The sequence below is a fragment of the Hyposmocoma kahamanoa genome, unplaced genomic scaffold (assembly GCF_003589595.1).
Source record: "Hyposmocoma kahamanoa isolate Upper Pololo Valley unplaced genomic scaffold, ASM358959v1 224, whole genome shotgun sequence".
Taxonomy (NCBI): Eukaryota; Metazoa; Arthropoda; class Insecta; order Lepidoptera; family Cosmopterigidae; genus Hyposmocoma; species Hyposmocoma kahamanoa.
In genome coordinates, this window is record NW_020653743.1 from 10461956 (window position 1) to 10488867 (window position 26912).

General features: G+C 34.2%; 1 protein-coding gene across 7 annotated transcripts in view; it reads right to left on the minus strand.

The window, feature by feature from the left end:
* The window catches only part of LOC113228233 (protein pangolin, isoforms A/H/I/S), a 255470-nt gene extending 230078 nt beyond the window's left edge, over nt 1-25392 (minus strand). For all 7 annotated transcript variants that reach the window (XM_026461499.1, XM_026461496.1, XM_026461498.1 and 4 more), the window contains exon 1: nt 25174-25392. The gene's annotated coding sequence lies outside the window, so the exon portion shown is untranslated. The remainder of the gene's footprint in view (nt 1-25173) is intronic.
* Between the last annotated feature and the right edge of the window lie 1520 nt (nt 25393-26912).

Here is a 26912-nt window from a genome sequence, read left to right on the forward strand (position 1 = left end):
TGCTTGGGTGGAGAGGCAGGGACATTGGCTTTATTTCAGAATTTATTTTTTTACAAACGAAATTAAGGCCATTTGAAAAGTGTATATCGTATACTATATATGTATTATATTTAGTTCAGTTGATATAAAAAAATAATCGGTACTTATATGTAAAGTGTCTATTCAGTACAGTGGTTTTCTTGTAAAATTTCAAAGTAAGTTTAAGTTCTTTTCCTGTCGTGAAAATTTTTAGGACTCTTGTTTTCACACCGTGCAGTAATCAGTGTATATCCTAAATTTTACTATATATTTTTTCCAAAGTGATAGATGCAACACTTTCTTTGTTATGCGGAATCAACCAAAGCTATTTTTAGAGGTTGTATAGAATCTTAAGTTTTTTGGGATATTTTATTCTGTTTTTATTATGATTATGCAATAGAAATGAAATGCTGAACAATTCTGTATTTGAGGCATTCAAACAACTATAAACTGAACCATAAACACGTCTACTATTTGATGTAATTTTTTAAACGCCGAAAAAATTCAATTGTGTAATGTTGGCGCGTGAGACGACACGCGCAATGCAACGCGAGTGCACCACGAGATTTTGCGAATGTGTGCGTTCGTACACGGCGCGCGACAGGCACGCGTACTACTAGGCTACGTTTGTATAGAGTTACATTACTCGTTTTAGTTATACTATGTTATAACACTTCGGGTTTAAAGTCCACGAACTGACGGGACTGGCAAATTTAAATGAAACACGATCCCCGGCTAAATCGTCGACACATCATTTATAACAAAGTGCATTGCCTCCTCGTCTGTTATTTTATTTGTATATATAGAACAACGGTTGTAAGTTAACGAATATATTTTTTGCCCTGTTATGAAGTTTGATAAGAATCTATAGAATAACACGACGGGTTACGATGATATTACGAGTTAATTATGCCAGATCGTAAAAATATAGAAACATTAAAATTACCGTAGTGTAAAAAAAATTAAACTAGGTTTTTTTTAATTTGGTACAATAAACATGAGTCCTCAGAGATTTAACAGAAAACTGACAAGCCACGAACTTAGATATTAATTCCAGGATACTAAAAAATGTATTAAAATTTCGTAATATGGTAACTGTTAAAATCGAACTTGCAAGCCTGTACTTGTGCATACTGTACACTTGACACTTATCTGCGCGCGCATTGTAGCTCGATAGAATGCATTTGTCATAGTTGGTATGTCACCGAGGTGGCGGCGCGGGCGCAATATGAATAATGTCCCCACGCCCGGTGAGAGTTATGCATGTCAATGATTATACAGTCTTATGAAGGCTTTAGAGGTGAGTGTTCTTTTTTTGAGTGATCTACAAACTAAAAGTTGTTATAAAAATATTTTTTGTTGCACGTAGTGTTGTTACCACCAATGTCTGTTTCATAAGCCTCCTGTATACAGTCACTTAATCGCGCGTGATCAGGAGCGCGCGGGAAAGCCTGCACGTACTGTAGTTACTTTTTTTTATAATACCAAGCGACGGGACGAACAAGTCGTGCTCCTGGCGGTAAGCGACACGCCTATCCATAACAGTTGCCTGCGCTGCTTCCGTCACCCTGAGACATAAGTTGACAAGTCCGATGTACCTGCAATTTGACCAGCACCCTTTCCCCTCAAAATCGAACTCAGTAACGCTCACATTACTGCTTGGCGCCAGAAATAGGTAAGGTGTCAGTACTCCCCTGGACGAACTCTTTCACAAGGAGCTTTAACTGCTACTAAAATCCTAGTTAGGCGACAATCTATAAACCAAATGACTCAGAGTAATGTATTGTGAAAAAAAATCATGGACTTCTCGAATATCGGATACAGATATCTTCAAAAAAAAAGGTGGCTTTCCATAGTCACCACGCTTGACATACAGGTTCGTAATCGAACCACAGCCACAATCACTCAAGACGCTTTTCTACCCATCATCTGGACTTATCTCTTAAGTCAATTTATACTAGATTGACAAGGTAAAAAGTGGTCCTTGACCACTCAGGTTTGTTTTAATTAGTGCCTTATGGGGTTTGCTGTTTTTGGATATGTAAGATTTTTAATTGGTTTTTAATTGTTTCGTTTTTACGCAGGTATATAGGCTATCGAGTTCTTGGGTTTTAAAATAAAACATTCTTTGTAAAGGTCCCGAAATATTGGTTTGTTTGAAAAAAAAAAATAGGCAAGTTAGATAAAAAAAAATTGTTCCATTTCCAATAGGGACTGTAATTGTGCCATAAACCCAACCATTTATAATTAATTAGTGTTGTTACCTTTGTTTATTGTATTTCAAGTCAATTTGACCTTTACATGGCTAGAGTGAGTATTTAGGTGTGCATGCTCCATCGTGGACCTTATTGTCACTTTCCATCAGCTGACACTCCATGTCAGAAGAAGTCAAATGTTGTATAAACATTTTATGAAAAAAAAAAATTAATATTTGAGAAGAAGATAAAAAGAAGATAGACGCTTTGGTGATGTGGTGCTGGAGAAGAATGCTTAGGATATCGTTGACAAAGTTTCGTTCTAACGTCCTCATGCTGCAAGAACTCGGCGTCTCTGTCTGCTCTGATACAAACTAGCATCCTGAAAATTTTCAGTCATGTCTAAAATGGAATAATGGCTCCATAAAGAGTCATGTCGTGCAAGAGTAGAGGGCACTATAATGCATGGAAGGTTACTCATGCGATAAACCGATCAGATAAAATCTGAAGTTGGTATGCTTTGCATCAGTGCACCAGTTCAATAACAAAGAGAGGTGACGAGATATCGTGAGGTGAGCCACATCAGCCCTTAACATAAATGTACGTTCTCCATGATGCTACGAAACAGAAGAAGATTGCCAACTCATACAGGAAAAAAGATCTGACCGTTTTGCAATGAAAGCGCAGGCGCAGGCTTTGGCGGCTAAATTTATAAGACGCTACCACTCTGTACGAGCACGTTTTCGAATGTGTTCGCATGATTCCATACTAACTACAAGAGTTTGATTTCGCCGCGCCCAATCCCACGCCCGCGCTTCCAAGAGAACGGTTACAAACTAAGTTACTTTAAGTGTACTGCACACATGAGCTGCATACAAACTATTGTTTTTTAGTTGCAATGTAGAGTAGCTCGTGTAACTACACCCTTAATGACACACTTCCGAGATAAGGTTATCTCACATTACGCGTTATTATGTATTACTGTTTACATCACTTGTTTTGATAGCATGAGTCAGGTTTGAATTCCTTAGTTATCATTTTAATTAAAAAATTAAAGTAAAATTCGAAGTTGAAAAGACTGGAGAACACTAATAAAGTTTTCGCTACAAACTGACATTGACGTCAGAATCCCGCCAGATATTTTGGTCTATAGTAAGGGCAGCTATGGTTCCTATTTCTGCCGATAGATGTCTCTGACAGTCACTTACATACAAAACTATTTCTGATTGTGTTTAATGGATATTTTATTTAGTTACATCGTTTACACAATTTAAATCCGGCCTACCGTGTAAGTGGAGCAATTTCACACCATATTTAGCTAAAAGGCAATTGTCAACAGAGCATTACTAATGATATAATAATCGTAACAATAAAATATAACAAGCATAACACAAATTCAGATAAAAAATAATATATATTTTGCCTAATAAAAAACCAGTTTAATGCAAGTCGGATTCGCGCTCAACCAAATCTCTTTTGAATAAATCAAAGAGTTGTGGTCTAGATAATGTAGGCACACCTATCCCAAATAAACTTTAAATCTTATTCCGTATAACGTTACTTACAATATCAAGTGCATAAACAGGCAGTGAGTGTATTTTTTTTACTTGTGAACGTATTTTTTACTTCTACACTTTACTCCTGAAAGAAGATTATATACTTAAAGCTAGAGGGGAAATAAAATATTACGTACGGGGTCAAGATCACGTCAAACACTTAACATTTCAATTCAATTCTATTCCGTTTGCTATAAAAACGGTTCCAATGTGTACAATAGATTAATAATGTCATGTCCTAAAAATTCCTACTACAGATGACATGTAATATTTTCGATTTATAAAATTATTCCAATAGAATTATCACGTGCAAGATGTGGTTTCGAGCCGCAGCAATTTTTTTAAAGAACAATTTTTCAAACAACATACGTGACGTTTCTGTTGCAATGGCGTATTCTTTAAGTTCGCTTTTAAATATTTCGTTCAAGTGTTTCTACTATTATTGATACAAAGATTAAACAAACACAAAGAAAAATTCCTTCGATCCCGCTGGACCAGTCAACCAACACGTGGTCCAGTCAACTCGTGACTGGGCCACTAGAGTGAAATATCGACAATAAAAACATCTCATACCGCGGTAAGAAACCTGTAATTAGAGATAATATTTCGTGACAGTCTTTATTTCTACTACAGTACTCAACTTAACAACAACTTAATATTTTACAAATTTTATTGCCTAAATAACGGCAATTAAGTAATCGTCATATTTTTTTATGATATCGAGTGACGGAACGCACAAGTCATGCGCCTGATGGTAAGCTACACGCCTGTCCATTAACAATTGCAGTGCCATTCAGAATTTTAAATTGCAAAGATCTGAGGGGCAATGCCACTGCGCCCGTCACCCTGAGATAATATAAGTTGACAAGTTCATCTGCCTGTAATTTTGCCAGCACCCTTATCCTTCAAAACCGGAACACAGTAATGCTAACATTACTGCTTGGCGGCAGAGATTAAAGTAGTTCCCTGGACGAACTCTTTCACAAAGAGATCTACCGCTGCCGTCTCTTCGACGTAGGCCTCTCTTGTCTTCCATAATTATCTTTCCCTGGCTTTTGTTATTAATTGTGGTCCTGCTTTTTCTATAAAAGTGTCTTTCCATCTTTTCTTCGGTCGATCTTAGCGTCTTATTATCACTCTTTTAGTCCATCCTACATCCATGACCTGCCTACTTCCAGAGATCGTGTATTTTTTATTACATTTATTACTTTTGTTCTCTCTCTGATAGTTCTGTTCTTATTTCTTTCTCTTTGTTATATCTATCCCAAACATTCTCCCTATTTTTTTGACAAGTATCTGCTTGCTGTCATTGGGTATTTTAAAGTACCATAGTAGTATCTATAAGTTATTTCGGATATGTTATTTAATTTAAATTCTATTCGGGTGAAGATTTTATTCGAAATAATCGATTCTATTCGATTCGAAAGTCGATATATCGATCCCGCATTCATTAGTATTGCGGAACTCTCGAGATTTGATGACAAACATAATAACATGTCGATGTAACTGTTATTACATATCGATATCTGATATCATGATTTTGGTGTCACATCGATCTGTAGATGTTTAGGATAGTTTAGATAAAAGGTCGTTGGTATAAAAAGATAAAAGTACGTATATTAGTCGTCATTAAAACCGTGAAATACGTACTGTTATAAAAAAATCCAGTGGCCATTTTAAATCCACCAAGTCTTTTTTTTCACAAAATGTACCTATCCTCTTTTGAGATCGTGTAGGTTGCAAGTTAACCCCGGAAAATATGACCCTCCTTCTGGTGTAGCGGGATAAAAATTAATATAAGAGTCTTCAATCTATCAAAGTAACTTTGTGCTAAGAAATTATTGTCCTAATAAGCGAAGTGGTGTAAACAGACCTAAAAACTGAGGGTCGTACTCTAGAACTCTACTCAATGCTCAAGTCAGGATTTGAGTATGGTTTAAAGCACTCGAAATCATACTCAAGTCCCTGCCATTAGGGTCGTATTTCCAGTGCTTGTGTTTCAATGCTCAAGTTAGGATTTGAGTATGGTTTAAAGCACTTGATATCATACTCAAGTCCCTGCCATTAGGGTCGTATTTCCAGTGCTTGTGTTGCCCGTGCAATCCTGACTTGAGCATTGAATAGAGTTCTAGAATACGACCCTTAGTCTCCTAGACAAACAATTATTTACGCGATACAAAACAACGTAAACAAAATTCTAGGTTTTCTTAAGTACCGATTACATACCAAAAGGATGATTTAAGTTAACAACACTATCGTTAAACGATAGTAGGTTTAAGGATGTATATATTGTATATTATGAATACGCGGGACTGAACAACGGGACTTTGGGATGCGGGACTTATGTTAAATGGGTACATAAAACATTTTACTGTTACAAACGTCGATGTGATTCTGATGTTTTATTAAACCATTACTAGTATTGAACTAGTGTTGAACTCCATAAAACAAGCTGTCAAAATAAGTCTGTCCGAAGAACTGACGCGAAATGAGCCTGTTAAAAATCAAAATCGTAGTTACATTAATTTCAATTGACTCGTTATAGTGTCAATTGATTTATTTTAAGTCCATTAATATTAATTAAAATGATAATTAATTGAACATTATAAATCTGCATGACATTATCTAAACGGGTAGTTCACATTGAATGAATCAATCTCTAAATAATAATGTTTTTGTGTACGATAGTATTGATGTGTGCTGTTTCAATTTAAGGAATAGTAGACAGCTTTAGGGAGTCACCACACTTATCGACACGGAATCAGATTAAGCCGGTCACAAAAATCTTTATGTCTTATATGTAATAAGAGCGAAAATTGCGTTGCACAGTGTTTTATAAATTTTGTGACATATCCTTTTTCTTCCAGATTCCTATAGTAGAACACCGGTGAGACAAATATGTAGTTTAAGATAAAAAAATATTAGAAAATGGGAAAAAAATCATAATTGAAGATTTCGTTGCCGATTAGTTTAAATGTGTGTTATTTATAGTTTTATCGAACGTCTAAGTCGGTTGGTCAATAATTTTCAAAATGTATCATAAATTATGAACATTAGTTATATTTTCAAAAAAATTTGCTATATATTTCAGGCGAACTCGATATTCACAGAAACTTTTATGTACAGAAGCGTGTTGTTCGAGTAATCGAATAATAGCGTTCTAACACTGCACTACTCGCGTCACAGTACAATTTTGAAAATATAATTTATGTTAAAAAGAATATTAAACTTTTCATAGAAAACAAACTAAGTTAAAACAAGGAACAACAAACTGTTGTTGACAGTCAACTGAACAAAATAATTTTGTTCAATATATTTACCATTTACGAAGGTTAAAATTTTACTTAACTGACAAAAAACTCAAAACTATAATATACACTGTTTCTTTTGAAAATTTAAAACAAACATTTGGTACGGCGGCACCCAGAAAATCTTGAAAATAGGACTTTACTTAAAAGTTTAACCGCACGTTGACTATATTATAAACCCACACGGCTCTAAACTGTCACTAAACATCATTCGGTTGAAGAAAGCCGGGTGTTAAACCCAGTTCCCTCAAACCACACCCGATACTAAACACGGACGTACATTGGAAAAACATAAAAACACAGTAAAACATACTCGGAAACCTATTTTTTCTAGTGATGTGTAAGCTTTTCATTTACGGGACATGTATGTTCTTTTTATTAAATTTATGTTTGGTTTTTTAAACGACTCACTTGATCAGTGGTCAACGTCCGTCTGTGGACATTTGCGACATCAGAGGAGCTGCTTTTGCGTTGCCAGCCTTTGATTGTTTATTTGTTTTGAAGAGCCAAAGAACTTTTTGCAAACACTTTCTATTCTAACATCAAATCTCTCTCTCTTCTTGTCATAACTAGTCGACATTTTAGCAAAATTGAGTTATTAACACATCTATAGCCGTAGCATGGCAATATATGTATGATAAACCTCCCCGTGACTATATTTATTTCAGTTGCTAGCCAAGTTTTCTTATTTGATAATGAACTATTGCTATACGATATAAAATTGCGTATTAGTTCTTTGTCGTTTAATCGTCGCCGCGAAAACGATGAAACAAAAAATGTCGGGTTTTTGAAGTTTCTGTTTTTACATATTTTTTATTATATTAGTTATTATTCACTTATTTCTAATTACTCTCGTGGTATTGAACTGTATTACAAATATTCTCCTCACTTTTTTCCAATAATTTATATATAAAATTTATATCAAATTGTTTGTGTCAAATTTTGACGTTGATAAAATTATTGTGCAGAACTGTCTAAATGTTTTAAAATTAGCTGTGACCATGCGGTCCTGTTTGGCACTGTGTTAATCTTTTGTAGTCATTGGTCGCGGCACTCGCTATGACATATAAATGTGACGTTACGGTGCTCGCTATGGTGATAAAATTTTAATTGAATTTGAATTTGAGAGCTAAATATGGATATTAATAGCTTTATAGAGGCGGTATACTATTGAGACTGGAATCAATGAAACGAGATCTACAATCATCTATAAGCAGTTTTTTATATCTTATTTAGGTTCAGTTTTATTAACAAGCGTTAAGAAATTAGCGTAATTGACGTTTATAAGAGAAAAAACTTTCGGTGGCAATATCTAGAAAGTTACCAAAATGCAAAATGCATTAGTTGTGACAGGGCACAAATTTGCTATTACCTGTTACACTCTTCTTCTAGGCACGGTTACCCTTTCGAATTAAGCGGGTAGGCTGATCTATCCAGCTGGCTAGGTTAAGATAACAAATGTATCACGAGTTGTACCAATCTTTTCCGGTTTGCAAGTTTCACCATATAACGATTTCTATATATGCATAACATAATAATAATTTCACACAGTGAAATGATAATTCCTTATTTACATACTTGAAAGTGCAAGACTTAAGATCTTACCAGTTATTACCAGATTACCATATTTCATAGAGCGCTTGCTCGAATGACTATTCGAGTTCGAATTAAGTATTCAAACTCTCGAATTGTTTTTATGTTAACATGCAAAATAATGTTGCTGCTAGACGTTGCGTGTGGTCAGAAAGTTTTTGAAATAGTTCTTTTTTAAATGTTTAGATTTTGGAAATGAAACCATTTTTTTTCGGATTTAAATAATATTTGATTTTTAAAAAAAAAACAATCTAACGTTACGGGATCTTTACACGTCTCATGCCATTTATGATTTACGAATTCAACAGGAATTTTCATTGACAACTGTTCGGATATACTGAATTAAACAATACGATATTGATTATTTTTTCTAGTGATGTGTAAAATTGTCACATTAATAGCCACGCATAATAAAGTATTTCTCTAATTCTTTTTTTTTTCCAATTTTTGGGAAATGCATTTCCCATCCATTGCATTTTTTCAGACAATTATCCAGCACCATACTATATATATGCGTATGCATATTATGTAATAAATAACTAATTAATATTAGCACTAATATAATTACTTGCAAAAATTAACATAATTACTTGCACTAAATACCATGTGTACAATTATTGTTCCATTTGACCAAATATCACACAGTCCATTAACAACAAGCTTCTCTGTATGTGCAATAACCCTCTGGGAAGGCACCATCGCCCAAAATATTTCTACTGCAAAGCACTGCGTTGTTACGAATTCAAGACTAGGGCGATGCAGATCAAGAACAGGATCTGAAGGCTTTAGATCTTATGCCCAACATCTGGAAAAACATTTGCGATATTAATCCTACCAATACTTCGACGTAAGGACGTAAAAGTCTATGTAGAGAGTTTGGTTAAATTTTAAAATTTTAAAAAACAAGCCCTTTCGATCTGTCAACTCGATGACGTCAGTGGTCGTGTGACTTGCACACTGGTTTTCATGGTGTCGCCATCTTTGAGATTCCGGGGTCCATCCCCGGCCGGGTCATTGTAGAAAAGTAACATTTCTAAATTGCCTCTGGGTCTGGGTGTTTGTGGTATCGTCGTTGTTTCCGATTTCCATAAAACAAGTGCTAGATATTAGGGCATCGTACGTGATGTTGTCTAATACTTAAAATTAACTTATATATTTCCAATAACAAAAATAGCGTCAATGTAATTTAAAAAATAAAAAAGATATGAACGAAACAATTTGTATATTAATACTTGTCCAAACTTTGCAGTTTGTCGTTTACGCCGTACCAAATTAAATTCAAATATTTATTCACTAAGTCTACTTAGGCATGTAAATGACTAGAAAAACAAACACGAAATATACAGGTTTATATAATAATACAAATTACATATTACTTTAATATTAGACATAACTGGTTGACGACTTTGTCATTTATCTCAGTTTGCCGTGGCTTCGGAACCTGTAAAGGATTCTAAACGTTGATTGCTTAGAAAAAATATACGCGATTGAAACCAGGTAAAATGGCTTCATTTGCAAACATTATTTTTTTAAGAAAATGATCATCATAGCTCAACATGAATCATATATTGTCGGTGTGTTGTAAAAAGGAAGTAAGTGACATTTCGTAGATTGTTTTACATTTTAATTACTATTTTAAACTTTATTAAAACCAAAGATTTTTTTTTAAATCCATAAATATGTTGACTCCATAAAGAGTCTGACTCCGCAATTTCTAAAAAAAGTTTTGTTTTTTTAATGCAGCCTTTGTCAAGTCAGATACACTAACAGCACATATATTTTTTTCTGTTTTACGCCGTTTCCATCGACTTCGAAGTTTCGTACGAAACTTTAGTATCTTTAGTACCGCAAAAGTCTACAGATTCATTTTAAGCAACATTTAGACAGTTTTGTACTTATAAGAAAAGCTGATCGGTTACTTTTTATCCTTGAAGCAGGCAATGGTTTTGTAATTGTGAGTATTGTGACAAAAACGTCCACATCGTTTGTAAATTGGTTCTTAAAAATACCGTAACGTAACGAGACTTACGACACGACTAACGAAACTTAACTTGTAAGCGTTAAAGAATGTATGTAAGCGGGAATTTAAACGCAATTAATGTCCTTTTCCTTGAAAAGCTCTCATGTTTTACAGATGCAAAGCGGTTAAGATGTAAATGAACCGTTCTCGCCACCCACATGGGACATGGCACTTTGAAATGGAAAATACTTTAACTATGGTTTCCTAGGTTTAAGTAATCAGAAATACCAATGTCTGTATCGCATTGTTGTTCCGTTGTTTTAAATCAGAGGTCCTCAACATGTTATGTCTCGAAGATCAAGTGCCAATTTATTCTGTTTTGAAAAAATAACTTTCTATCTGATATGCGCTACTGAAATTAAAATTATTTACAATATAAGTGACGGGTTCTTACCATTTACGTAGAAAATCAAAAAAGGAGGATGTTCTCAATTCGACAGTTTTTTTATTGTATGTTACAATTTATATATAAAACTTTGCAAAAGAAGATTCCTAGTAAACTCAGTCCGTTTTTCCGATAATAAGGTTTATAATAATTGTACCTGGCCCAAAAAATTTAAGAAAATGCTGCATTCGGACAGTCTTGGCTAGTGAATAAATGACTGGACTTTGTATGTTTTAGGCCAATTAGAAATACACTGAGTTTTATTACCGATATACTCTTTTTAACCGACTTTAAAAAAGAAGGTTTTCATTTCGACTGTATTTTTTTCTTTTTTTGTTACGAGAGAACTCCGGTATTTGTAAACCGATTTTGGTGATTCTTTTTTGTTGGAAAGAGGGTATCTGTGTCCCATTTAAATCTGAGGAAAATGTTCCACCTCTAACGGTGGCAAACTAGGGGTTAAATCCGGTTTCGCACACTTTCCGGTAAGCGCTTTCAATAAAACATGGCAAATAGATGTAATTCATCACAGCTAGGCCTGTCTGCAGAGTACTGAACTACTTAACAGTGAAACTATCGTGTTTGGACTCATTAAATTAGTCTCGACTTTTAGGAGTACACTGTTTTGTATCGAGTTTTTTAAATATAAATTTTCAATTTCTACGCAATTGAGAGAAGGGACACAGTATCGAATCAAAAGTGTCGATACTGTACTCATGCATAGTAGCGCATAAAAAGTATCGTACTCATTAAAGTATCGATACAAAAGTATCGTTATTTCACTACCTCAAGGTATCGATACTTTTGTCCTGCAAATTTTCCCTACTTCAAGACAGAATAAAGTGCATGAATTAATAAGTCTTTTATTTGATTTATGATTTGAATCGATCAATTCAATCAATCGCCACTTCAAATAATTTGTGTTACATAAATTTCCTCCTCTGTATAATCACTTAACAACAAAAATCTATTTGGTAACAATCTGTTTCTCGTTTTTGATTTTGTATTGCCTGCTTTTGAGAACAAACGTTCTGAAGAAGGAACAAATTTCAGTCAGAACAAATTGTCAGGTATGTTAATTTAAACGTTTCTATTTTTCTTCACTCTCATTGTTATAAAGGGGCCAATGATGGCATACACTATACAGCCAAGTCATTTGTGATGAAAGTTGTCATGAAAAAAAAAACGCAAGGTGGTTTGCGTTATGATATGAGGTGTCCTAAATAGGATTTAGTCAAAACGATACGACACTAGTCAAAAAGTGCTAATACCTGAAAAGTATCGAGTACTAAAGTATCGGAATCGGAAGGAAAAGTGCTCGATACCAAAAAGTATCGACACTTTTTCCATGTCCCTAATTGAAAGTTACTATGGCAATTTCATATTGTAACAAAACTAATATTTTCTTCACTTCACGTTTCGCTTATATTTTTTAATTATTATTGCGTAATTAACAATTTAAACAAAACAAATTAATTAAATTTTATCTATACGTGACTGAATTCTCGTAATTTGACACAGGTCACTCAACATGCCACTTTAGTTTCGAAATTAGGGCCGCGACTACCAACTAACATTGCCCTTTGAACGCCTTACACGACAACTACATGATGGGTCTTAGTAGAGTAGACGGTAAAGGACCAACGTAATGTAAGCTCTAATTATAATTAGCATAACACTCGAGCAGAGCTCTATTCAAATTAGTCGTTCGTATACAAGACTAGTAAGAACTGAGCTCTGTCATAAACGTTTCTATTGTGTGACACGAACCAAGTTAAAATGGTTTGGTGAAAGAATGTGCCGTTTGTAATCTGATACGAGACGCCTGTGTCAATGCTTTCTTTAAAACACGTGTTATCTGTCAGTTTTTGTAATGCACTGGCAGCAAATAAGCTAGTAATAATAATAGGAATAGTGTTACTTGATAAAGACAGACCGAGTTATAATATGAGTTACCGATTTTTGAAATTGATGTTCGTGAAAAAAAAATAATATTTTCTTGACTTCCGCAACACAATCAAAATTTTCAATTATCAGCCTATAACTTTGAACATATATAACGTTTGAAGCAATTCTATTAGTAAATTTAAATTTCGACCACATTTCATGTGATGTTTAGGTAAATAATAGGATTGGGGCCATTCCAAAGAACTTCAAGTAATTTCTTCCTAAGAATTGGTTGATTATTAAGGTATTACAGACTTAAAATGAAAATATCATGAAGCCAGATATGCAATTCAACTGCGGCTATTTATTTACATAAATTTACGACGTTATTTATACTCAAAACTTTTAATTTTCTTCTTTTTAATCGTGACGGGTGGGACACTCACGACACCCGCCTATTTGAGTTGATGGCTTCATTGCCAAGATCAAGACAAACTATTAACATTCTGTTCAGCAAGTTTTTCATATGAGATAACTTGTATGTTAAAGTTCTATTTCATATATACACTTAATTAATAACTTTGATAAATTTTAAGGTAATTAATATATTAAGTTGTGACGGGTGGGACGAGTTACAATTGAATACACAGAATTAATAAAATAACACTGTTTAATATGAGATCCATCGTTAGTAAGCAAATATCTTATAATTTTTGTCTTATTAAGACAGTTTAACATAAAAAAGAAAACAGAATTAAAGAACTGATAAAGAAATCCTATTATTTTTCTTGAAACACTGTCTATGACGACATGAAATCAAAGTCACGCATGTAAAATGTGTTAATAAATTTGAAAAATCCTGCCGCATCCTTGAAGATATCATATCAAAATATATCAGATTCTAGAAATTTTGCTCGAATCTATAGTCAAAACTAGTGGAGACAGATTTTTCATGAATTTCCTGATAATAAAAATCATCAGGAAAAATTTTGTCACTTTTTAATTATCTTATGTATTAAATAATTATTTTTATGTGTTAAAATGTCGTAATTATGAGAAAAATTATAAAAAGTTTGCTTACGAATGATGGATCTACATATAAACAGTGTATTTTTTAAAATTCTGTGTATTCAAATGTAACTTATCCCACCTGTCAAAAAATGGCGTCCCAATCGTTACAATTTAACACATCAAATGTTAAACTCTTAAATTAAAGTAACTGTTAACCTAGTAAACATTGTAAAAACACGAATCCATGAAAATACAAACATTAATTCAAAGTAAAAACGTTTAGAAGTGTAAACTTAATATTTACATTCCTTTTTATGTATATATTTAATGTCCAACCAAGCCAAAATAATGACCCTTAGCGTAATTGTTACTTTTACAAAAGCAAATGCCAATAGACTGCATATTTATTGGTTAAAATTGCATATTTATTGGTTAAAATAAAAATATATATGTTTCATTGTGGCGGTTTTAAAATTCGTAACTTGTATTTTCTTCGACAATATAACTTTTTAGAAAAACGCAAAAATAACCGCGAAAATGGTTGCTAACATTATAAGAAAAATCGCTTCACTATAGACGACATCACTATGGCTGCGTTAATGAAGACAGAAAATACAATAATTGTACAATATCCGAAAAATCTCATTTATTTCTAATGATTTGATTATTGGGCGTATTCTAGTCATACAATTAAAATCAAATTGTGTAATTCATATTTTTGAGCCACGGTGTCATTTTCGCTGGAATGGCCCATTGGTCAATTTGAATTTCGAATTGATGATATTAAAGCCCTATTATTAAGCAGTTCGTATTTCAAACCGCATTTTACGTGATATGAGAGCCATGAGATTGGTTGGTTTCTTACTACATTGCTAAATGAACTATAGCGTTCCATATCTTCCCGCTGTGGTTTTCCGTTACGATAAATCGACTAAGGTTTGGGCTCCACTTGGCAGTAAGGTTCAATATTGCGGCCGTGCTTGATTTTTTGAATAAGGATATCGTTAACACGCTTTTGCATCGAGCGTGCCGTTAAGTGGAGTCCTAGCCTAAAAGGATAAGTCAAAGAGACGAGCAACAGTACCTTTCTGTGCATTAGATTACAACTTTACTGTGATGGTGCTTGGCGTAACGTTTACTTTGGAGAGATCGGATTTTTTAAGGTACGAGTTATATCAATTTGTGTGCAGTATACATTGTTAATTGCAAAATACTCTTTCAATATCAAAGACAGATAAAATATTTAAAAATTAAATTAATTAGAGTGCGTAACGATAATTATCAAGATGTACTTGGATAATCTTTTGATAATTATCAAAACTGAAGAACATTTGGAAACAGAAAAATATTTCAACAAAAAACCAGAAAACAAGTAGGATTTGGATCTCGGAAAATAATACAGCACGTGCAGTTGCCACTACAAGACGAAAGTGATATTTTTATTCGTCAATTTAATTAAATCTAGTATATTGATTGTTGATTACACAGACTAATATTAAAAGACCGGTAAGACTATCAAACGTGTACGTTTTATTGATGAACTACATTGCCTACACGATAATTATCAAACATAATCATCTTGATAACTTGAATCCTGAATAACACAATTATGAATCCAATGACGTCCTTTTAAGATAAGATTTCCGGATAATTACATATTTATTATATAACATCAACAAACGTGCAATACCAGCCATTTTTTTCGTGCATTTATATTTATTAATTTTTAACAATATTACAAAAATGCAATAGATAATGAGCAGAAATAGGAATAAGGAATAGTTTTTTATAGTAATTTGGACGACATAAATATCGTCAGGTAAACAAGTAATAACCTAAGTAGGTTACATTGTAAAATCTAGTAATATTGCTTGAAAATATTTCTTTGAAAAAGCTTAACAATCCTGTTCCAGTGTCGTTATACTCAATATTTATAAAAAACCCTAATACACATACTTGCACTAGAAAATGACTTCATTTCTATGGTAATTCTTACATTCCCAACCTGCTTGTTGATTAGGCAAAAACGAGCGCCGCCAACCGAGTTTGGCATCCATCATAATGGCACATCTCTGCTGGTGGTCGTCCATTCTGCCAAGTCGATAGGTACAATTAAAATGTTAAGTGGTAACACTAGAAAAAATTATAAATTAACAGTAATTCTATGATGGGAAGTGACTGAAAATGATTATTGTATTTGTTCATTGTTGTTATACATTGCTAAAAGGTGTCATAATGTACAAAGATTTAAAGAAAGATATTGTTTTTTATCAAGGTGTTTGTTCTGAGATTTATATTTATTTTTGTTGGATAAACAAGAAAATGTCACAATTTAAATCAAGTTTAACATAATCAAGAATTACAAAAAAAACAAGGGTCATTAAAGTCTAATTAATCGATGGTAACCAATCAAGTTTAAGTCTCACTTTTAATTTAACTGTCAACTTTTAAACGACGTCAGGCAGTTGGCGGCCATGAGGGATTTCGGAGAACTCTTTAGTAAATAAAATAGTGTTTTTATTAAAATTGACCAAGCTTTGGTCGCGCCTCGACTAAAGAAAAAAATATCGATTCATATAAAACAAATTACAACCGCATAATGTTCTGTCATTATAATGTAAAAAAAATTGACACCCAACACGATAAAGAATAATCTCAGTACAGAGTACTAAAAAAAGTCATTCATCTAAAGTCCTCTAAAGTTATTCATCCCCTAGTTTACCACCCTTAGAGGTGGAATGTTTTCTTCAAATTTAAATGGGACCACTACTGAGGTACTCACTTTCCAACAAAAAAATAATCATTAAAATCGGTTCACAAATGCCTAGTAGTATAGTTAACGCGTAACATACATACAAAAAACAGTTGAGACACTCCTCCTTTTTTTGAAGTCAGTTAAAAAGGAAATACTACTAACACACGCGCGCACGCACACACTTTTGTTATTAATTTTATTCTTGCCCTATCTAAAAAGTATAGCATATCTTATTCTAGATTATATTCTAACAAAAATTGTAAGAAATTGGTGCAGCCGTTTTGTTGTGATTGAATAACAAACACATTATATTTATAATACTAAAAGCAGACAGATTTATAGTACTGACAGGATGTATGCGATACAGTTTTTCAGCAAAGCGGGAAATTAAAAAGAAATTAACTTAAATAAAATTATATTTATTTCACATTACATGTAACATCCTGTAAATTAACCCATATAAAATTAAATTAGTAATAATTTCTACCCCAACAGATTTGTAAGTCAATTTTTCTAAACAGAAAACTATAGAGAACTAGAACAAAGAGCAATAAATAAATTTTTATGGTGTCCCGAGGAACAATGGCCGCCATTTTGTTTTTTTTTACGCCCTTGTCCTTGTGGTCCGTTAAGTCATAGGATTGGTCAGGTAGACTGGGCTTGAATGGATTGTGGAGACTTTTTTTTATAAAATACCTAGTAGAAGAAGATATATTACGTCTCGCAACTCGCATTAGGTTGACCATGCTGGTGACCCGATTCGTTTGAATAGTACATTGTGTATTAAGAGCGTTAAACAAGAAATTATTAAACAGGAGTTTATTAGAAGCTTGAAGCCAAAAGCTGAGGGCTTTAATGGCTCGAGGTTTATAATTTTTACCGCTCGTGATACATACAATGTTTTTCATCACATTTGCGAGGAAATAGATATAACAATAATTTATTTCTTGTATGAATAGCGATATTTAATCGCTTCACAACATTTACAAATTTTGTAAATGGCTGGTTTTTTGTTTTTTTTTTTTAACAGATTGCCAGCTATTCTTCCATAGATAATACAACTCGAACTAAAATGTTATAAAATGTACAGACGCAAGCAGCCACGATGTATTAGATATAAAATAAATAATTTCCAAATTCTAATAATACTGCAGAATTTGAAATCACAAAATAAATTTAATAAAATATAGGTAGTTAAATTGCAAATGTTTAGTTTCTTTCTGTACTTGAGGTTTATGCGAAATACATTCAGATTTGTTGAGCATATAAACTTTTTGCTTAATCTTGGAGAAGTAGTGTAAAGAAAATAATATATAATTATTTATTAATTACAATAAAATTGAAAATCTATTACCGCCCTAGGACGGTAAGGTAATGAAAAAGCCCGTAAGCATAATTTAGGACATTATGGTCGATTTTGCTTGCACTGTTTACCTTTCAGTGTGATGAAAATACATAGAGTTCCTTTTACAAAAATGCTATTACGATATTAAATAATTTTTAGAAAGTAAGTAGAATATAAGAAATTTTGTTTTTACTAATTTTATAATTCCATTTACTATTCAATAAGATGTTACGTATCTCATTTTAGTTAATAAGTAATTTCAGTCAAGCCGTGGTAGCCTAATGGTTTGACCTACCGCCTCTCAAGCAGAGACCGTGGATTCGAATCCGGGCATGCACTCTGAATTTCCCGGAATCTATGTGCGAAATTCAATTTGAAATTTACCATGAGCTTTTCAGTGAAGGAAAACATCGTGATGAAACCTGCACGTCGAAGAAGGTTCACAACCCTTGGAAAACGTGTAGTTCCCAACCCGCATCGGGCTATGGTGCCCTACAGTGGGACGTGTAAATAAGTTGATGATGATGAATATTATTCAATTTTCTATTGAATTGATATTCCATTATTTTTTGTGAAATTACTCCACTGGGTGACGAAATACTTTCACAGTTTTCTCATAGATGGCGCTGCGGCTAAAAAGTAGTTGAATACCAAATATAAAGATCCGAGAAACAAGCACATAGACAAATTGGTGAGGTCCGCTGGTTCGTTCCGTGGCATAGCGTCTGGCACGGTTTGCTAGAAGACGTCGGTTCGAATCCGGTTCGAAGGATTTTTTTCTGAGTGTTCGATCTTTGTATATATAACAAACTACAAACTTTAGTTTTATGTTTTTGCATTGCGATTACAGGGCTCATGTAGAGAACTGCCACTACCTCTTTAAAAATTGATGTTCTACAACATAGATGCAATAAAGATTATGAATGGCTTATGATACAATACCATCACTCCTGTCTTCAAGTGGAGTAGGCAGTCATTAACAGCCCATCTATGGTTCTCAATTCCTGACGTAACCAGTTTGACGTACATACATCCTTTAGTACGGGTATTTAGTTGGTCTGTACGCCGAAGTCGATGTTATTGAAATCACCTGGTGTGTCATCAACGTATTTTGTTTTGCTTTATAATAACTAGGCATAATTTACTTAATAACATTGTTTTATTCACTAAAAACAAACGTCAAAGGAAAATTCCGCATTAGAAGCAGGCATTTGTCCATTCTATGAATAAGGAAAACAATTGACAATCTCTGTACCGCTAACAATAACATACAACTTACAAAAACATTTATCGGAATTTCATCATATTATTACATTTATTCATTGACATAAATGTAGGTTATTTAATTTACAGTGTTCTGTGAAGGTGAACATTAAAAAATCATCACCAGAAAGAACATCTTTATTATATCAAAAATTCCTACGAATACGGCAATTCGCACCACATTTGTTAGCGCCCTGTTAAATTAACTACTGGTACCCCTGTACCGCCAATTTACCAAGCTACAATCCGACCAATTTAAAAAATACTATAGTCACGAACACGCAGTAGGCAGTGGGAGAACTTTTCGAATCAATGGTCGTAAAATTGCTAATAGCCGCGAGCGCGGGATGTTCTTTTTTTCTTTTTAGTCTGTAAATGGACGATGGAATATGATGCTTTGTGCCTAATACTAAACAAACACTATGAGAACTTTTCATGTTTAATAAATTTAGACGTTATTTTAAAATCAACAGCACGTTCTCTATTTGAGGATAATACTTAAATAATACTCGTTACATTTGTATTGTATACAAAATCTGTAGTGCCAACCTTTCAACAGAATTTCATAAATTTAAGTGTTCGAAAATTAAAACTACAGTAACCAGGACCAAATTCAAAGGATCCTCTTACCTCGAGGTAGAGTTTCATTTTGCGTTTTTTTGGTCCTGTTACCAATGGAACAGGAACCGGTTATATTGTTTTTTTTTTTTCAATGAGATGTGCGTGAGCTCGTTGGGAAAACGATTAAACATTCGGTGTTCGACGTAAGGCGTCGGAATTCGGGATGTATGCGCCTATGTAATTGTTAAAGAAAAAATAATCGTGTGCAGTAGCCATTTGCAGTGAACTTTCAACATTACGATCTAAGAGTAACATTAAACACTTTGTTTACCTAATAAAGTTACGAAAGGTAGTGTACTTATGTTAAAAAAATACATTCTATCTATTTTAAAGGAACATCAAAAAGTAACAATCAATTTTTGTTTCTACAATTTGTAAATTATTGAACAATTAGATTTTGTCGTGTTTGTTATTTGAAATATGTCGTGACATTCATTTCTTACAATAAGTTACTTTATTTACCTACTTGCTCAACATAATACTCTGCAACTGCAGTGAATAAATAATGATGTGAGTAATAAACAGAAAAACTTAAATGCACATTTCCCAGCATATATCCACTAAATCGCTAATAAGTACAGACCTCTACAACACAAATAACACTCAACGCGAATTACAACAACATTGACACAAAGTGTAGTTTTAAACATGCATTTTTATTTCATACCATCACGTTCCATAATCCTTCTCACAAATGGAACGTATAATTTTATAATTTCGTACGCATAAGGGTTAAAATTAAAGGAGACGACAGCTCGTCATGACCTAGTTGTAACAAGCGAGTGGGCGTGGTTATGAAACTGGACAAAAATACATGCCATAAGTGATTTGCAAGAAGTGGCAAATTTTACTTTGTACTTTATAAGGAATTAGTGTTGAGCAATTTTTTGATTGCAGAGAAATTTTGTTTATTGAGTACGGCTTTTGATAGGTGGTTGGTGGTTTGTTGTTTTTGTACTCACAAGATGTATTTATTACCTTACAACATTTGATATACATAATTTGTCTACAAGAGAAACAGTCTCTATTTGAATATAATATATATTAATTTTTTATGACACCAAGTGAAGGGACGAACAAGTCGTGCGCCTGGTGGTAAGCGACACGCCTATCCTATGAGCTTTAAATCGCAAAGATCTGAGGGGCATAGACACTGCGCCCTGGTCGGCAAGTCCCTTGTGCGTGTAATTTCACCAGCACCCTTACACTTTAAAATCGGAACGCAGTAACACTCACTTTACCGCTTGGTGATAGAAATAGTTAAGTTGGTAGTACTTCACTGGATGAATTCTTTCACAGTCACTGTCTAGTATTTTTAAAGGATTCGACAATGTTAATCATTCTATTCGATACCATAGTCTTGATCGCCGCCGGGCGCAGTCGTCTGCGCTAACGCAGATTATAGTCATCACGCGCGAGAGGGACTGCTTTAATAAGTCAACAGTTTTAAACGTTAATTTGTACCAGTACGTCTCATAAGACACGTCCGAGCGCCGATAAACTTATTATTAGCTTTCTGCTCCCAAAGTAGCTTTTAAAAACGTCCGATTAACAACTTCACTGGTAATAAAAATTTTATAGCGGACGCTTTAGGCTGAGAAAATTTTAAGTAGTAAAGAAATGTGGTACTAGAAATAAGGTACGCTTTATGTAATGTAATCACCCTAAAATTTGTTTGAAAATTAGCCAACGTTGCAAATGGTTCTCTATCTTCAAGTCATTACTCATGAACAACGTTACAAACTAAACTCAACAGGACGACTCATGCCCTTGTCGAAAAAAGTAGAAAAAAAGTTGGCGCGAGTCCGAAGCGGGACTTTCATAATTTGAATTTCGAACATGCGGTCAGCAGCTCTTGGATTTTGGAATGTCTACTCTCTGCTCTAAGCGCTACGGTTGTAATTTTTTGGAACATGGACAAAAAATTTTATTTTTTGTGCGAGATTTTTTTTGATGCAGCGTTAGATTCGTTCCTGTCTCTTCTAGGAATCCCTCATTACTGCGTCGGGTGAACAAAATTTATTACGTTATGCTCGAGATGATTTGTTGAGGCTTCTGCCCAATTAGACGCACAATAGTATGTAATTTTAATTAAGATGTTTTCATGGTTTAATTTCGCATAATACTCGTAAAACTACAGTAATTTCTGAGCTTTTATGGCGGAATTGTTTCTTGTTAGTTAGTTAAAGTAACAAAGTAATACAATTTAAGCTTATTAATGTAACACAAAAACCACATTACTATGTTTCATTGACGATACAATAAATCACGTTTCTTCGAACAACTTTTATAACAATTCGAAATGTTAAATTGAACATTTCTTCGAAGCTAATCGGTTCGATTTTAATCGCATCTAATGGAATTGTTATTCAAGGCCATTTTATCACCGAAGCTTTATGTGACATAACGTTACGGCCGACCACAAAGAACGATTTTAATACGTGAACGCAATCGCAAAAGAAGATATTACTACCATTGTGTCTCAGTGACAACTCGATTAAAGGCTGACAACTTACATCGAAGCCTCGAGATCTTGCGAAATTTTAAAGAATTAATTTTTACTATTGACAACACAAATTGACGTCAAAAATTAATACTAAGGCCACTTATTACTTCAGGTCTAAAAGTATTCGTCAGATTTTCAAGTTTAAAAATGTAATTCGAATACAAAAGACATCACTATCCGTCGGCAATTCGAATTCAGAACGACGGAGTTCGAAATTTGAAATGCAGAATTTAATTTGGTATTACTGCCAGTTGTAAAACTCGCTTGACTTTAGTGTTATTGTAAAAGATCCATTATTTTACAGGAATTGTAAAACAGAAATAACAAGGGTTTATGTCTTTGTCTCGGCCGAGAAGGGTTTATCAATTTTATTGAAGACTAAGGTTAATCTTAAATGTAGCTATATGTTATAGTAATTTTTTTTAAATCACTGCTTTAATAATGCACGACTAGTAAATCGTTAATTAAGCACATATGTTGAAATTTTATTATTCATCAAGAAAAAAACTGCTGGTTTTAAAAGGACGTTGGTAGCGCTTTGTTTTGAAAAAGCATTCAGTATGCTGTATGTGCGTATTCGACAACACGAGCGCATTAACATTCTCGACTCTCGCGCAAGTTCTCATCGAGACGCACACGTTTGTTTCTCATACTGTCTCCGTAAACGTTTACCTTTGACTTTGTAGCTGATTATTTTTATCCCAACCACATATAAGCATTCTTTATAAGGCGTTAACTGTGAAAACGGATATTCGTTCGCAATGTGCTAAATGAAATTAGGAAGTCATTATTATACTTTAACGTCCAACATACAAAAGTGGCAAAAGACACCTTGACAACACTAAGAATTATTTTAGCAGCTTGTATCACATGGCGTTATTGATATTTATTTATTCAACAAGCTATCACCTGTCAGGTATTCTGTCAAGACAATTAAAAATTTAATTCTTAACATGTATTGAAAAATTTATCGCCAAAAGAAGCAAAATAATACTTTTAATTAGTCGCAATAGTACTGGAGGAGCGTAGGAAATGCGATCACATGAATAATTCATTAAAGATAACGACCAAAATAAAACGATTGTTCACTTCTCAGAACGAACTATGTTTAGGTTAGTTCAGGCTTCCTTTTATAAGTTATATAAATATTTTTTCTTAAATAATTTCAAAACTGCACGACGACAAAAATGTTACCTTTTCGGAGAAAAGAATTCCTTTTTTAAATTTAAAAACGTAACTGGTGATAAAAACGGATCCGTCACAGAACCGTTCAAACCTCTAAAATATATTAAAATAAACTCTGTTTTCAAACTGGTCACTCGTGACCCCAGTTGTCGCATTTTACAGCGCGCAATAAAAAGGAAAAAGGATTTAAAAAATGCATTTTTTCTCTATAAAGAAAAGGACGGAGGGGTTATAAATAATATTCTTTTTTGCTCGTATGGTCCCTGCATTGAAAAATGGTCGCATCTACATCTGAATGGAATTTTCAAGACATCTTCTTTATGTACCATTTTAATATTAGGCTACATACTACAATTACAACAGTCAATTAGTTAGTTTAACTTGTTGTTCTGGTCATTACAATATTCAAAATAATAACAATAATAAATAATGACAAGTGTTGTTTATAGTGTTTTTTATGGGCTATAAAAACTAGCGTGCAGGTTCTGATGTGACACTAATGGTAACGATCTAACGTTTTCTGCACCTTACTAAAGCGAATAACGAAACGTGTAACCGATATTTAATATCAAATTAACACAGGACTTTAATAAAATATGTATTATAATAATTATGGTGTGTTTTACTTGACTACCTACTTATTTTCTTTAAGGACATCCCAAGTTTTTTGCTTAGCAGGTGTTGTAGCGCACATTTGAACAGCTATTTTATTTATTAGGGGTATGTTGATTACAAAAAATAAATGCCATTACAATTATAAACTATGTCCTTTTTCAGATGTCATTTATGTTTTGTAGTACTTCTAAAGAGGGACATTGGTTCCTAATTAATAGGTTACGTGGAAGAAAGGACTACAATGAATTTCATCCGTTTTTAGTACCTAGTTTACTCTTTCTATAAGTACCTTATAATATAACATGTTCTTAGAATGCCTGTTCCTAGTTGGTCATGCTACGCTTTATTTTCTACAAATAGATTATCATTTTTAATCTTCATAAAAACCATATTTCTAGCTTTTTTTAAAAAAAAAAAGCTAAGCTAATGCGACAAATAAGCGACCCAACGATGAAAGCCACTTTTTTCGTATTATTTGTATGGTACTGGCGTTCATCTAGTTCTAGTTCCAAGATCCGTCTTGGATGCTCCACGGGCGGACACAAATGGATGCAAAGTTCACGCCACTCGACCGTCCACCGGCACCGATAACGGATTAATTACGTTATAAATTAGCCGACACACTTCCCCACGCACTGATAACAACACCCGACGGCGCCAATGCATTGCACGACCAGATGAAACAACGGATGTATGACTGGCGATAGAACAAACATAGAAAAGTATCGTGTGTTTATGTAAACGAAAACTGACGTGTAAATATCACGTCACGAACTTCCGAACGCAATTTCGAAGAGTCAAGAGTGCTGTCACACTTTACAAAAATAACAGACGGATCTTGGTAGCGAAACTGCAGGCCAGCGACCCCTTTAAAACACTGATGGGTCATAATTAATCGGTCGGCACATACCTAAACACGACGGGCATGGCTGTCCACGCGCCGCGAACTCCAAAACACGTTCAAAAACGCACTGCTTGATACACAACACGCACGTTACATTCTCGTTATCACACACTGTTGTCGCTTATTGCACTCGCGTTGCACGTAATGTGGTACACTGGTCATTATTTTGTTTATCGGCCGGTAGTTTTGGTTGGCGTGAGAGTATACGAGCCAACACAACACGCCCGGCGAACTCCGCGAGTGTACTGCACACAACAATGGTCGGCCGGCGCGAACGAGCGCCGCACACAGGGTTGTCGCACTCACACGCGCGCGCGCGCCGTGCACCGACAGCCCGCGTATAAAAAACGAACGATCGGTATGCAGACGTTCGGTTTGAGCAGGTCCTCGGCTTGACGCTGTTTTCGTCTGCGGTTCAGGGTTCCCGGAAATTTATCCCTGTTCTCCACATTTTTTTTATTCTCATTGTAGTGAAGAAATAATTTGAGTGTTGAATTTCAGCGGTAATGGCAAGCTTTAGTAGTTAGAACCGAAATAGATACCTTTTGTATATGTCTACTAAAATATACTTAATATTTTCTTAATACCTACACATATCACACGATACCGCATTAGTGCTATTTTTAAGTAAACTATCATATCAGCTTATCTAGTATCATTAATTCGTAATAACTAAGCACTAAAAAAACTAGCAAAATAATTTTCATACATACCTGGATAAACAACATTGTTCGCCGAAGTTTAACTTCTGGAAAAGTTCTAAGCCTGCTTTCCTTATTAATAAGTTAATTAACCTCTACATTGTATAGCAACGTGTTAACTTTTGCATTTAAATTACGGCCAAACTCAAACTATTCTTGAATCGAGAACAAAGCCTCTACATTTCTACCAGGTTCTCGGTAGAAGTCCCCACATGGCAACATTAAAAACAAAAGAACGGCAGTCAGCGAACCTTGAGTGGGCAGGCATACGATTCGAGCCTGCGCCCGAGTCAGCGCGCCATGTTGCTAGCAGCAAGAAAGAGATAGCGCTCTACAATCGTATCGAACGTCTTACTCACACGCTTGTTAGCGTTATTGCGTGCCGTAACTATACTCGTCAGCGACTATACCACACACCCACACGCACATTGTTATCTTACACAAAATTTATAACGAGCAAGTCAGATTTCGTCTGGACACTCCTAAATTCTTTGCGGAAGGATTTATTTTTTTTAAACTCACGCCTTTGCCCGCGGGCCGGATAAAAATTATAATGGACGTTGAAAAGTTTTAAATAGTTTGTTTTAGCGCCCGATTATCCTCATTTTGGCAGCACTGTTTTGGCGGGGTGTTGATTGAAAATCGTGAATGGACCGTTTGTGTGAATGGAACAATTTGTAGGTAGTATTTTATTGGGATTTATTGGTGGATGACGTCATTTTGTGACACGCACTTAATATGTTTGCACAGTACCTGTTCCTATTATGTATCTACCTACTCACGGTAATATATGTTATGTTGGTACTTGTAACTGGTACTTGCAGTGCATAGATTAATTATAGTGTTTATTTTTGTTAGTAAACTTGATTTATTATGGGTTGGTTGACATGACTGTTTTATGCGCGCTAATGCATTTTAAGTGAAATTTTGTGTAAAAACTACACACAAAAAACTTACAATGTTATACGGCGGCTATGATTGGGCCACCATTTTGAACCTTTATGCCAGATGTGATAGACCGGACAGAGACCGGATCAGTTTTCT